Source organism: Pseudophryne corroboree, chromosome 9 (assembly GCF_028390025.1).
Source record: "Pseudophryne corroboree isolate aPseCor3 chromosome 9, aPseCor3.hap2, whole genome shotgun sequence".
Classification (NCBI taxonomy): Eukaryota; Metazoa; Chordata; class Amphibia; order Anura; family Myobatrachidae; genus Pseudophryne; species Pseudophryne corroboree.
In genome coordinates this window covers 445,023,478-445,038,300 of record NC_086452.1, presented here as the reverse complement: position 1 = coordinate 445,038,300, position 14,823 = coordinate 445,023,478, and the positions used below count along the sequence as shown (strand labels likewise).

Genomic DNA, 14,823 nt, shown 5'->3' with positions numbered 1-14,823 from the left:
CCCTGTCCGAATGGACAAACAGATATGGGCTTTTTTGAGAAAAAACCACCAATTTGACACTCGCCTGGTCCAGGCCAGGGCCAAGAGCATGGTCACTTTTTATGTGAGATGCTTCAAATCCACATATTTGACTGGTTTTAAACCAATGTGATTTGAGGAATCCCAGAACTACGTTGAGATCCCACAGTGCCACTGGAGGCACAAAAAAGGGGTTTGTATATGCAATACTCCCTTGACAAACTTCTGGACTTCAGGAACTGAAGCCAATTCTTTCTGGAAGAAAATTTACAGGGCCGAATTTGAACCTTAATGGACCCCAATTTGAGGCCCATAGACACTCCTGTTTTCAGGAAATGCAGGAAACGACCGAGTTGAAATTTCTTTGTGGGGCCTTCCTGGCCTCACACCACGCAACATATTTTCGCCACACGTGGTGATAATGTTGTGCGGTCACCTCCTTTCTGGCTTTGACCAGGGTAGGAATGACCTCTTCCGGAATGCCTTTTTTCCTTTAGGATCCGGCTTTCCATCGCCATGCCGACAAACGCAGCTGCGGTAAGTCTTGGAACAGACATGGTACTTGCTGAAGCAAGTCCCTTCTTAGCGGCAGAGGCCATAAGACCTCTGTAAGCATCTCTTGAAGTTCCGGGTACCAAGTCCTTCTTGGCCAATCCGGAGCCATGAGTATAGTTCTTACTCCTCTACGTCTTATAATTCTCAGCACCTTAGGTATGAGAAGCAGAGGAGGGAACACATACACCGACTGGTACACCCACGGTGTTACCAGAAACGTCCACATCTATTGCCTGAGAGTCTCTTGACCTGGTGCAATACCTGTCCCATTTTTTGTTCAGACGGGACGCCATCATGTCCACCTTTGGTATTTCCCAACGGTTTACAATCATGTGGAAAAAACTTCTCAATGAAGTTTCCACTCTCCCGGGTGGAGGATCGTGCTGAGGAAGTCTGCTTCCCAGTTTCCATTCCCGGGATGAAAAACTGCTGACAGTGTTATCACATGATTTTCCGCCCAGCGAAAAGTCCTTGCAGTTTCTGCCATTGCCCTCCTGCTTCTTGTGTCGCCCTGTCTGTTTACGTGGGCGACTGCCGTGATGTTTTTCCCACTGGATCAATACCGGCTGACCTTGAAGCAGAGGTCTTGCTAAGCTTAGAGCATTATAATTTTACCCTTAGCTCCAGTATATTTATGTGGAGAAAAGTCTCCATACTTGATCACACTCCCTGGAAATTTTTCCCTTGTGTGACTGCTCCCCAGCCTCTCAGGCTGGGCTCCGTGGTTACCAGCATCCAATCCTGAATGCCGAATCTGCGGCCCTCTAGAAGATGAGCACTCTATAACCACCACAGGAGAGACACCCTTGTCCTTGGATATTGGGTTATCCGCTGATGCATCTGAAGATGCGATCCGGACCATTTTTCCAGCAGATCCCACTGAAAAGTTCTTACGTGAAATCTGCCGAATGGAATTGCTTCGTAGGAAGCCACCATTTTTACCAGGACCCTTGTGCAATGATGCACTGTTTTTAGGAGGTTCCTGACTTGCTCTGAAATCTCCCTTGCTTTCTCTTCCGGGAGAAACACCTTTTTCTGGACTGTGTCCAGAATCATCCCTAGGCACAGCAGACGTGTCGTCGGGATCAGCTGCGATTTTGGAATATTTAGAATCCACCCGTGCTGATTGTAGCAGTATCCGAGATAGTGCTACTCCGACCTCCAACTGTTCCCTGGACTATGCCCCTATCAGGAGATCGTCCAAGTAAGGGATAATTAAGACGCCTTTTCTTCGAAGAAGAATCATCATTTCGGCCATTACCTTGGTAAAGACCCCGGGGTGCCGTGGACAATCCAAACGGCAGCGTCTGAAACTGATAGTGACAGTTCTGCACCACGAACCTGAGGTACCCTTAGTGAGAAGGGCAAATTTGGGACATAGAGGTAAGCATCCCTGATGTCCCGGGACACTATATAGTCCCCTTCTTCCTGGTTCGTTATCACTGCTCTGAGTGACTTCATCTTAATTTGAACCTTTGTAAGTGTTCAAAAAAATTTTTTTAGAATAAGTCTCACCTAGCCTTCTGGCTTCAGTACCACAATATAGTGTGGAATAATACCCCTTTTCTGTAGTAGGAGGGGTAATTTAATTATCACCTGCTGGGAATACAGCTTGTGAATTTTTTCCCATACTACCTCCTTGTCGGAGGGAGACTTGGTAAAGCAGACTTCAGGAGCCTGCGAAGGAGAAACGTCTCGACATTCCCATCTGTACCCCCGGGATACTACTTGTAGGATCCAGGGGTCCTGTACGGTCTCAGCGCCATGCTGAGAACTTGTCAGACGCGGTGGAACGCTTCTGTTCCTGGGAATGGGCTGCCTGCTGCAGTCTTCTTCCCTTTCCTCTATCCCTGGGCAGATATGATCTTATAGGGACGAGAGGACTGAGGCTGAAAAGACGGTGTCTTTTTCTGCAGATGATGTGACTTAGGGTAAAAAACGGTGGATTTTCCAGCAGTTGCCGTGACCACCAGGTCCGATGGACCGACCCCAAACAAGTCCTCTTCCTTTATACGGCCATACTGTGCCGTTTGGAATCTGCATCACCTGACCACTGTCGTGTCCATAACATCTTCTGGCAGTTATGGACATCGCGTTTATTCATGATGCCAGAGTGCAAATATCCCTCTGTGCATCTCGCATATATAGAAATGCTCTATAGTCAATAAAATACTGTCCCTGTCAAGGGTATCAATATTTTTAGTCAGGGAATCCGACCAAGCCACCCTAGCTCTGCACATCCAGGCTGAGGCGATCGCTGGCCGCAGTATAACACCAGTATGTGTGTATATACTTTTTATTATATTTTCCAGCCTTGTCAGCTGGTCCTTGAGGACGGCCCTATCTATAGACGGTACCGCCACTTGTTTTGATAAGCGTGTGAGCGCCTTATCCACCTTAAGGGGTGTTTCCCAACGCGCCCTAACTTCTGGCGGGAAAGGGTATACCGCCCATAATTTTCTATCGGGGGGAACCCACGCATCATGGTGCATTGGCCGGGAAACGAACCCGGGCCTCCCGCGTGGCAGGCGAGAATTCTACCACTGAACCACCAATGCTCACACACTTTATTTAATTTATCTGATTCAGGAAAAACTATGGTAGTTTTTTCACATCCCACATAATACCCTCTTTTGTGGTACTTGTAGTATCAGAAATACGTAACACCTCCTTCATTGCCTTTAACGTGTGGCCCTAATAAGGAATACGTTTGTTTATTCACCGTCGACACTGGATTCAGTGTCCCTGTCTGTGTCTGTGTCGACCGACTAAAGTAAACGGGCGTTTTAAAAACCCTTGACGGTGTTTTTGAGACGTCTGGACCGTACTAATTGTTTGTCGGCCATCTCATGTCGTCAACCGACTTTGCAGCGTGTTGACATTATCACGTAATTTCCTAAATAAGCCATCCATTCCGGTGTCGACTCCCTAGAGAGTGACATCACCATTACAGGCAATTGCTCCGCCTCCACGCCAATATCGTCCTCATACATGTCGACACACACGTACCGACACACAGCAGACACACAGGGAATGCTCTATACGAAGACAGGACCCACTAGCCCTTTGGGGAGACAGAGGGAGAGTCTGCCAGCACACACCAAAAAGCGCTATATATGACAGGGATAGCCTTATGATTAAGTGCTCCCTTATAGCTGCTTTTATATTAATATATATATATATATATAGCCATTTATTTTGCCCCCCCTCTCTGTTATACCCTGTTTCTGTAGTGCAGTGCAGGGGAGAGACCTGGGAGCCTTCCTGACCAGCGGAGCTGTGACAGAAAATGGCGCCGTGTGCTGAGGAGATAGGCCCCGCCCCTTTTCCGGCGGGCTCGTCTCCCGCTATTTAGTACATTTAGGCAGGGGTAAATATCTCCATATAGCCTCTGGGGCTATATGTGAGGTATTTTTAGCCTTTTTAAAGGTTTTCATTTGCCTCCCAGGGCGCCCCCCCCCAGCGCCCTGCACCCTCAGTGACTGCCGTGTGAAGTGTGCTGAGAGGAAAATGGCGCACAGCTGCAGTGCTGTGCGCTACCTTAAGAAGACTGCAGGAGTCTTCAGCCGCCGATTCTGGACCTCTTCTTGCTTCAGCATCTGTGAGGGGGCCGGCGGCGTGGCTCCGGTGACCATCCAGGCTGTACCTGTGATCGTCCCTCTGGAGCTTCATGTCCAGTAGCCAAGAAGCCAATCCATCCTGCACGCAGGTGAGTTCACTTCTTCTCCCCTCTGTCCCTCGTTGCAGTGATCCTGTTGCCAGCAGGAATCACTGTAAAATAAAAAACCTAAGCTAAACTCTCTAAGCAGCTCTTTATGAGAGCCACCTAGAATTGCACCCTTCTCGGCCGGGCACAAAATCTAACTGGCTTGGAGGAGGGTCATAGGGGGAGGAGCCAGTGCACACCACCTGATCCTAAAGCTTTACTTTTTGTGCCCTGTCTCCTGCGGAGCCGCTATTCCCCATGGTCCTTTCAGGAACCCCAGCATCCACTAGGACGATAGAGAAAGTATATTGACACTAAGAGGGCGATTCAATGGTTTCTCTGGCAGTGCTAATTAATGGGCGCGCAAAAGAGCAGGGGAGGGGCAATGACCCATTTCTGCGAACCGAAATGTGAGAATAGTCTGTGAACCCTCCTGAGGTGGCGAGCCGAAATGTGCGAATTGTCAGTGGACGGAAGTGTGGGCGCCCTAATCAGGACTTATGGGTTTTCGTGGCTACAACCGGTTTATTTGGGCGTGGTAATCAAAGGGCACCTGAAACAATTGAATTGCAGCTATCAGGTGCCCATTAAATAGAGCAGCATGAAAACAATTGAATCTTGACATTTTTCTTTGCACTATATAAGTAACCCAACAGAGCTATTCAATGGTTAGGCAAATGGCTACAACTGCTGCAGCCACCCATTCCTTAATCACGTTTGCTGCGCCCAAAAGAACCAGGTTTAGCCACAGAAACCAAGACCCCAGGTCCACAATCACTGATAGACACTTACAAGGGAATATAAGAGTAAAAAAAAAAAAAAAAGAGAGTGTCTTCTCCAGCTGCCGTTATTCTCTACCTACAGGAACAAACTTTTCTTTCCAACCGGCTCTTTAATATTCATTAATAAGCCGCCACCAATCGGGACAACACCTATAAAACTCCTTGCATCCATTTCACCCTGACAATAGTGACTTATTGATGGCACCACAACCTACACAGACTGTGACACACTGCCATAATGCTTTCTAAAAATATTTATCGGAAGGTAAAATCCTCACACAATAAAGCACGGATATTACAGCCGTCAGGACGAAACCGTAGGAAATTAACTTATTAAAAACCATCAATATTATCACACATACAGCTTTAATATAATTTGTACTATTAATTCTATGCAGGGAAAGTTTGTTAAATTATTGTCACATTATATGCAAAGAGAAACTCACATGAAACCCTCACGACACACATTCATATACATAAATATACACTTACATCTATCTTGTGCAGGGGATCGGTATGTGATCATGCCGCACGGGATGCCGAATGTATACAGACATCGGCATCCTGGGCGCTAGAATACCGGCGGGGGGGGGGGGGGAAGAGCGCAATGAAGCCCCTTGCAGGCTCTGTGGCAAGCTTTGCTCACGACAGGTTCCATTGTGAGCACCCATAGAGGGGGAATCACCTACCTCGCTGGTATTCCGGCGGCAGTATAATACCCCCCCACACCCCCACCCCCGTCAGGATCTGTGCATTATAAACGCTGGATATCACTGGTGAGAGAACAGTCTCCAGGCTCCTTATGGTAAGAGTAGGGACGGTCTACTTCAGAAAGTCTGCGGCAGAGTCCGCTTATTCCTACGTTTAAATATTTTTTCTTGTCTAGGTTCTGACCATTATTGAAAGTCCCGGCTTCCAGTCCATTGCGCATGTGCGAACTGTGGGGGTAATTCAGACCCGATCGTAGCAGCAAATTTGTTAGCAGTTGGGCAAAACCATGTGCAGTGCAAGGGGGGCAGATGTAACATGTGCAGAGAGAGTTAGAGTTGGGTGGGTTATATTGTTTCTGTGCAGGGTAAATACTGGCTGCTTTATTTTTACACTGCAATTAAGATTGAACACACCACACCCAAATCTAACTCTCTCACCCAACTACCCTGGAGATGTCTTATTAGTAAACTAGTAAAATGGATCTGGCATCTGCCGGGTCACCACAGCCGCCCTACCCTGTCCCACTATACTAACCCCCTGTTCCCAGTTCTCTTCTCCAGATAGTCTGTCCCGTCACTGCAGCGCAGTTTTAGACAATAGATTGTGGTGATAGGATATTATTTAGAAAATCCCGTTGTAATTGCCACGTCTTGACCAATAAAAGTAGTCATCGCTGTAAGAGGTCCTAAGCCTGGTGCAAGAGATCCATCTGAGACCAGTTACACCCACTCACCCGCAAGTGGAGATGACTGGCTGAGCAGAGTACACGCACGTGTGATCTGCTGCATGCACAGTGTGACTACAAGCAAATACCACCCACTACACGGACTAGGGTGCGGCTCTGGATCAGGCCTCGTAATGAGGAGCCGCAGATCAGGAAGACATCTATCCACTACACACCATAGCAACATTAATGAGCCTCCAGAGGACAGGCCTATGGTGCACAATGCTCCGCCACCAACGTCAGCCAGTATTCCTCAGGGCCCAGCCTGTGTTATCAGTACCCTAACACAAGCTGTAAACGGAACCATCCCCCGAGTGCTGATTTGCCACAGCTATCAATTTAAGTATGAAAGATTTAAAAGTTATTTGAAGATGCCTTCGTGAAGTACACATTTCATATGCATATTGGTGGTCATTCAGAGTTGTTCGCTCGCTAGCTGCTTTTAGCAGCATTGCCCACGCTAGGCCGCCGCCCTCTGGGAGTGTATCTTAGCTTAGCAGAATAGCGAACGAAAGGTTAGCAGAACTGCTACTAAATAATTCCTTGCAGTTTCTGAGTAGCTCCAGACCTACTCCTAGATTGCGATCACCTCAGTCCGTTTAGTTCCTGGTTTGACGTCACAAACACGCCCTGCGTCCGGCCAGCCACTCCCCCGTATCTCCAGCCACTCCTGCGTTTTTATCTGGCACGCCTGCGTTTTTTAGCACACTCCCTGAAAACGGCCAGTTTCCGCCCAGAAACACCCACTTCCTGTCAATCACACTACGATCACTTCAGCGATGAAAAAACGTCGGTCGGCCTTGTGTAAATCTACTAAGTTTTGTGTGAAAGTGCTTAGCGCATGCGCATTTTCCACCTAATCGCTGCGTTGCGAAAAACGGCAACGAGCGAACAACTCGGAATGACCACCATTGTGCAACGCATCTACCGTTACCAACCCAGGACTCCATAGTCCACCATTTTATCAACTCTCAGGATTTTTAAGCCCCCCCAAAAAAATCTACAGCTTCAGATTATGTATTATGAATGTATTAGTTATTGCAGAATGGTTGTTTGCCCTACAGAGGCTACACAGCGAGGTCATGATCAAACGGATGAAAGACAAAGGTGACTTTCATACCCAGTGCTTTTCTCACTACTACATGGGTAGTCAACAGGCGGCCCTCCAGCTGCTGTGGGACTACACATCCCAGCATGCCCTGACATCCAACTAGCATAACTGTGGTAGGGCATGCCATCCTCTCCCATTATTCCTGATGCCAAGAGACCTCAAGGCACACCATGACCCATTTCCCATATAGCCTCCATACATTCCAGGACTGGGAAAACGCAAGTCCACAGTTGATCCTCCATAACAGGTCAGCAGGACGCCGCAGCACGGGGCCTGAGTCAGCAGGATGCCGCAGCACGGGACCTGAGTCAGCAGGATGCCGCAGCACGGGACCCGAGTCAGCAGGACACGCAATAATCTGTCTGTAATTTATTCTACACTAACTGCTTCCATTTTCCATGTCACATTTGTTCAATGAGAGCCGTATTTTACATTAATTCTATGACTGTTATTAAATTGTTATCGAGCAGCTTACAAAGCGTGGAAATGACTCCTTCATGCAGTAAATGAGACAGTCTACGTTACATTAGAAGACAATTTGCTGGTCTGATTGAACATCACAGACGTCGGGGAATGCAGGGTCACTGTAAATAGCTGTAAAACCACTGAAATTAGAGGAATTGTTGGCAAATGAAAGGTGGAGATGGTGGGCGGGGGGGGGAATTCAACTGTTTTTTGCGCGTCCGTAAGTTTGGGCGCCTGACTGAGCTACTCAATTTATTCTGTCAATAGGCGTAAAAGCTGCGCAATCTGTTGTATCAGCGCGCTGCCCAGTACTTTGCACAGGTGAAACTGCTTTATGCATCTCAACTCTGTGCATTTGGGTGAGCGGTGGGCACCCAACGCACCTCAGCCAGTCGGCAAAAGAACTGAACAGCTCCGTTGGACGCCCACTGCTAACCAATGTTTGAAACCATCACGAATTGCAACCGTTGGGTCGCAATGGTAATCAGAGGCTCAGTCCTCAGATCTCGCAAACAGGAGGAGTCTATCTCATACAGGCACCTCCTGCTGCATTTGGATTTTAATGACTCGGAATTGCACAGACATTCCATCTAAACAGGAGTCACAGCCGCTGCTGTTCAGGGGTAAACACCACAAGGTGTCTCCCCAGCTGTCTCAATGTACATAAATAAAGCATGTGAGTCCTGACCTTCAGACTAGAACAGGATCATAGCTTCCAGCTCTGAGACTGGAAGTTTCACTGAAGGAATAGAGTAACAGAGGGCAAGAGGGTCAAGGGAAGCATTTATGGCAAGTCCTGCAAACCAAGACAGTGAGGCCCAACGCTGCCGGTTACAGGACTCATACATCCTACATTCAAGCTGCATCACAGTACAGAAGTCACAGCAATGTACAGCAGTGTATAGGTAAAGAGGTTAGGCCAATTAGCAGATAAAGAAGTTCATGGAAATAATTGTGGGAAAGAATGCTGAGTGTGAGGATTGCACAGAGGTATAAATTAATAACCCGGGGCTTACCAAGAGTGATATAATGTAATTAAGAAATTGATGTTATGTGTGGAGTTTGTATGTTCTTCCCATGGCTGCTAAGGGTTTCACAGAGTGCACCAGTTTCCTCCCACCCTCCAAAACCATGCTAGCAGGTTATCTGGCTGCTGACCAATAAATTATTTGTACTGTGTGCCCATGTGAATATAGATCGTAAGCTCCACTGGGGCAGGGACTGATGTGTAGGACTGATATGCTCTTTGTAAATAGCCTCTGTACGGCGCTACATATAAATGTATAAATAGCTGATCATAAACAAATAAGAAGTAATGTTTCATTTGCAAAAATAAAACATAAAAATAAATAAATGGAAGTGAAAATGATAACAATGACATGTGGTTTCCCGCACATATTTAGCCCTGGGTGGGGCGGAATCAGTATGTAACCTCGCAGTGTTGTCACATAACGGAGGGCCCTTTAACCTATATGTTAATGTAATACGTACTTAGAAGAGACACACAGTAGATGTGCATTAGTTAAAAACGGGAACACATTTCCACATTATGACTAACTCCGAACGTCCTTGCATCCTTGTAAAGCGCCTATCACATGAAATTAAAAAAATAAACATGTTGCTTTAAATACAAGCAATAACCCAGCAATATGGCCGACCTGAGAACTGATCAGTGTGAAATTCTGGCTGCATCAGCGCGTTTGCTGGAATCGTGAAATGACTCACATGGGCGAATAGGGAAGTGTATCCGGGAACAAACACTGGGGTGGAGAGCTGCACATAAATTTGGGGTTACCAGCAGCAGGGCGAGTAGAGGAGCGGGCGGAATGTTGAGCCATCTACATGTTCTGGGTGTTACTGCAGTAGGGATGGATAGCTGCATGTATAATGGGGGGGTAACTAGCAGTTACATAATATAAGAGAGGGAGAGCAGGGAGGAAAGCAGACTAGCTGGGCCAAGAGATTCTTATCTGCCAGTAAATTCTATGTTTCTATGTTATGTTTAAGTCAGGGAATAGGTGGGGCGGGGTGCAGTATGTATATTGGGGGCTTATATAACATAAGATAGGGCGAGCGAGGAGACAGGTCAGGAGTATTAAACTTAAACCGATGTGGCTTAACAAGAAGGTTAAGGCAGAAATGGATAAAAAAAAGCCGGCTTTCAAAGCATTTAAATCTAATGCATAGGTTCTCAAACTCGGTCCTCAGGACCCCACACAGTGCATGTTTTGTAGGTCTCCTCACAAAATCGCCAGTGAAATAATTAGCTCCACCTATGGACCTTTTACAATGTGTCAGTGAGTAATTAATACACCTGTGCACCTGCTGGGTTACCTTCAAAACATGCACTGTGTGGGGTCCTGAGGACCGAGTTTGAGAACCTGTGATCTAATGGAAAGGAGGAGTCTTTCAAGTATTACAAGGAGTGTAATAAGAAATACAAGGAGTGTAATAAGAAATGCAAAAAAGCAATAAGAGCAGCTAAAATGGAAAATGAAAAGCAAATCGCTATAGAGGAGTAAAACCAATCCTAAAAAGTTTTTTAAAATAAATAAATGGTAAAAGGTTAAAAAAGGAAAATATAGGTCCATTAAAAGATGAATTAGGAGAATTGATAAATGATGACGAAAATAAGATTTTAAACCTACCGGTAAATCTTTTTCTCGTAGTCCGTAGAGGATGCTGGGGACTCCGTAAGGACCATGGGGATAGACGGGCTCCGCAGGAGACATGGGCACTTTAAGAAAGACTTTAGATCTGGTGTGCACTGGCTCCTCCCTCTATGCCCCTCCTCCAGACCTCAGTTAGAGAAACTGTGCCCAGAGGAGACGGACAGTACGAGGAAAGGATTTTTGTTAATCCAAGGGCAAGATTCATACTAGCCACACCAATCACACTGTATAACTTGTGATATACTATCCAGTTAACAGTATGAAAATGACATAGCATCAGTCCAAGACCAATGAGACTATAACATAACCCTTATTTAAGCAATAACTATATACAAGTCTTGCAGAAGTAGTCCGCACTTGGGACGGGTGCACAGGATCCTCTACGGACTACGAGAAAAAGATTTACCGGTAGGTTTAAAATCTTATTTTCTCTTACGTCCTAGAGGATGCTGGGGACTCCGTAAGGACCATGGGGATTATACCAAAGCTCCCAAACCGGTGGGAGAGTGCGGATGACTCTGCAGCACCGATTGAGCAAACAGGAGGTCCTCCTCAGCCAGGGTATCAAACTTATAGAACTTTGCAAAGGAGTTTGAACCCAACCAAGTAGAAGCTCGGCACAGCTGTAGCGCCGAGACCCCTCTGGCAGCCGCCCAAGAAGAGCCCACCTTCCTAGTGGAATGGGCCTTGACCGATTTAGGCAACGGCAATCCCGCCGTAGAATGCGCCTGCTGAATCGTGTTACAGATCCAGCGAGCAATAGTCTACTTTGAAGCAGGGGCACCAATCCTGTTGGTTGCATACATGACAAACAGTGCTTCTGGCCACGTAAATTTTCAAAGCCCTGACCACATCAAGGGACTCTGGATCCTCCAAGTCACGCGTAGAACAGGCACAACAATAGTTCATATGAAATGATGAAAACACTTTTGGCAGGAATTGAGGACGGGTCCGCAATTCCGCTCTATCCATATGGAAAAACAGTTAGGGGCTTTTATGTGATAAAGCCGCTAATTCCGACACTCGCCTAGCCGAAGCCAAGGCTAATAACATGACCACCTTCCAAGTGAGATTTTTCAACTCCACCGTTTTAAGTGGTTCAAACCAGTGCGACTTAATGAAAAACTTACCACGTTAAGGTCCCAAGGCGTCACCGGAGGTACAAAAGGAGGCTGAATATGCAGTACTCCCTTCACAAAAGTTTGTACTTCAGGGAGAGAGGCCAATTCCTTTTGAAAGAAAATGGATAAGGGCGAAATCTGAACCTTAATAGATCCTAATTTTAGGCCGAAATTCACTCCAGTTTGCAGGAAGTGAAGGAAACGGCCCAGATGGAATTCTTCCGTAGGAGCATTCCTGGTCTCACACCAAGAAACATATTTTTGCCATATACGGTGATAATGTTTAGATGTCATGTCCTTCCTAGCCTTTATTAGCGTAGGAATGACCTCATCCGGAATACCCTTATCCGCTAGGATCCGGCGATCAACCGCCATGCCGTCCAACGCAGCCGCGGTAAGTCTTGGAATAGACAGGGCCCCTGTTGCAACCGGTCCTGTCTTAGAGTAAGAAGCCACTGATCTTCTGTGAGCATTTCCTGCAGATCCAGATACCAGGTCCTTCGTGGCCAATCTGGAACAATGAGGATTGTTCTCATTCCTCTCCCTCCTACCATTCTCAACACCTTGGGTATGAGAGGAAGAGGGGTAAATACATAGACCGACTGGAACACCCACGGTGTCACTAGGGCATCTACAGCTACTGCCTGAGGGTCTCTTGACCTGGTGCAATACCTCTGTAGCTTCTTGTTGAGGCGGGACGCCTACATGTCTATCTGTGGCAGTTCCCACTGACTTGCAATCTGTGCGAAGGCTTCCTAAAGAAGTCCTCTCTTGGATGCAGGTCGTGTTTGCTGAGGAAGTCTGCTTCTCAGTTGTCCACTCCCGGAAAGAACTGCTGAAAATGCGCTTACATGATTTTCCGCCCAGCGGAGAATCCTGGTGGCTTCTGACATTTCCACTCTGCTCTTTGTGCCGCCTTGGCGGTTTACATGAGCCACTGCGGTGATGTTGTCTGACTGGATCAGAACCGGTAGGTCGCGAAGCAATGTTTCCGCTTGCCGAAGGCCGTTGTATATGGCCCTCAGCTCCAGGATGTTGATTTGAATATAAGTTTTTTTACTTGACCCAAAGACCTTTGAAGTTTCTTACCTGCGTGACTGCTCCCCCACCTCGGAGGCTCGCGTCCGTGGCTACCAGAATCCAGTCCTGGATGGCGAACCTGCGACTCTGCAGAAGGTGAGCACTCTGCAGCCACCATAGGAGAGACACCCTGGCCCTAGGGGACAGGGTGATTAACTGATGCATCTGTAGATGTGATCCGGACCACTTGTTCCGTAGATCCCATTGGAAAGTCCTCGCATGGAACCTGCCGAAGGGAATGGCCCCGTAAGATGCCACCATCTTTCCCAGGACCAGAGTGCAGTGATGCACTGACACCTGTTTTGGCTTTAATAGATTTTTTACCAGAGTCATTAGTTCCTGGGCCTTCTCTATCGGAAGATAAACCCATTTCTGGTCTGTATTCAGAATCATACCCAAGAAGGGCAGACGAGTCATAGGAACCAACTGTGACTTTGGGATATTGAGAATCCAGCCGAGTTGCTGTGACACCTTCAGCGAAAGTGACACGCTGTTCAACAACTGCTCTTTTGATCTCGCCCTTATTAGGAGATCGTCCAAGTATGGGATAATTGTGACTCCTTGCTTGCGTAGGAGCACCATCATTTCCGCCAATTACCCTGAAATTGGTAATGACAATTCTGTACCGTAATTCTCAGGTACGCCTGATGGGGTGGATAAATGGGAACATGAAGGTATGCAGCCTTTATGTCTAGATACACCATAAAATTCCCCCCTTCCAGGCTGGCGATGATCGCTCTGAGCGATTCCACCTTGAATTTGAACCTTTTCAAGTATAGGTTCAGAGATTTTAATTTTAAAATAGGTCTGACCGAACCGTCCGGTATCGGGACTACAGCCAAGGTTGAGTAATATCCCCTTCCTTGTTGAAGGAGGGGAACCTTGAGCACCACCTGTTGGCGATACAATGTGTGAATTGTATTTAATATTATCTCCCTTTCTGGGGGAGAAGCCGGTAGGGCCGATAAGGAAAACCGGCGAGGAGGCACCTCTTCGAATTCCAGCTTGTAACCCTGAGAAACAATTTCTGTTGCCCAGGGATCCACCTGTGAGTGAACTCAGATGTGGCTGAAGAGTCGAAGACGTGCTCCCACTGGGGCAGACTCCCTTAGCGGAGCCCCAGCGTCATGCAGTGGATTTAGTAGAGGCCGGGGAGGACTTCTGTTCCTGGGAACTAGCTGTGCCCTGCGCTCTTACCTCTGGTAAGAAAGGACGCTCCTCGTACTTTCTTGTTTTTCTGCGACCGAAAGGACTGCATTTGATAATGTCGTGCTTTCTTAGGCTGTGAGGGAATATAAGGCAAAAGATCAGATTTACCAGCTATAGCTTGGAGACCAGGTCCGAGAGCCCTTCTCCACACAATTCCTCACCCTTGTAAGGTAAAACCTCCATATGCCTCTTTTAGTCGGCATCACCTGTCCATTGCATGTTCCACAGGACACGTCTAGCAGAAAGCGACATAGCGTTGACTCTAGAACCCAGTAGACCAAGGTCTCTTTGAGCATGTCTTATATATAAGACAGCATCTTTTATATATCCTAGGGTCAATAACATGGTATCCTTATCTAGGGTTTCAATCTCCGCTGATAAGGTATCTGTCCACGCTGCTACAGCGCTATAAACCCCTGCCGACAAAATCGCCGGTCTGAGTAGTGTACCAGAATGTGTGTAAATGGACTTCAAAGTACTTTTCTGCATGCTATCTGCAGGATCCCTGAGGGTAGCTGTATCTTGGTATGTCAGCACTACCTTTTGGGTAAACGTGTCAACGCCTTGTCCATCCTAGAGGAGGATTCCCATCATAACCTGGCCCTAGCAGGGAAAGGATACGCCATGAGAATTCTTTTGGGAAACTGTAGTTTCTTGTCTGGAGATTCC

The 14,823-nt window shown here is 47.1% G+C and overlaps 1 protein-coding gene and 1 non-coding gene across 3 annotated transcripts in view; both read right to left on the bottom strand.

Annotated features, from left to right (window-relative positions):
• Positions 1–14,823, bottom strand: part of NCKIPSD (NCK interacting protein with SH3 domain) — a 297,008-nt gene that overhangs the window by 166,648 nt on the left and 115,537 nt on the right. The window lies entirely within an intron of this gene.
• Positions 3,061–3,131, bottom strand: TRNAG-GCC (transfer RNA glycine (anticodon GCC)). Its single transcript has one exon. It is a non-coding gene; the product is annotated as a tRNA-Gly (tRNA).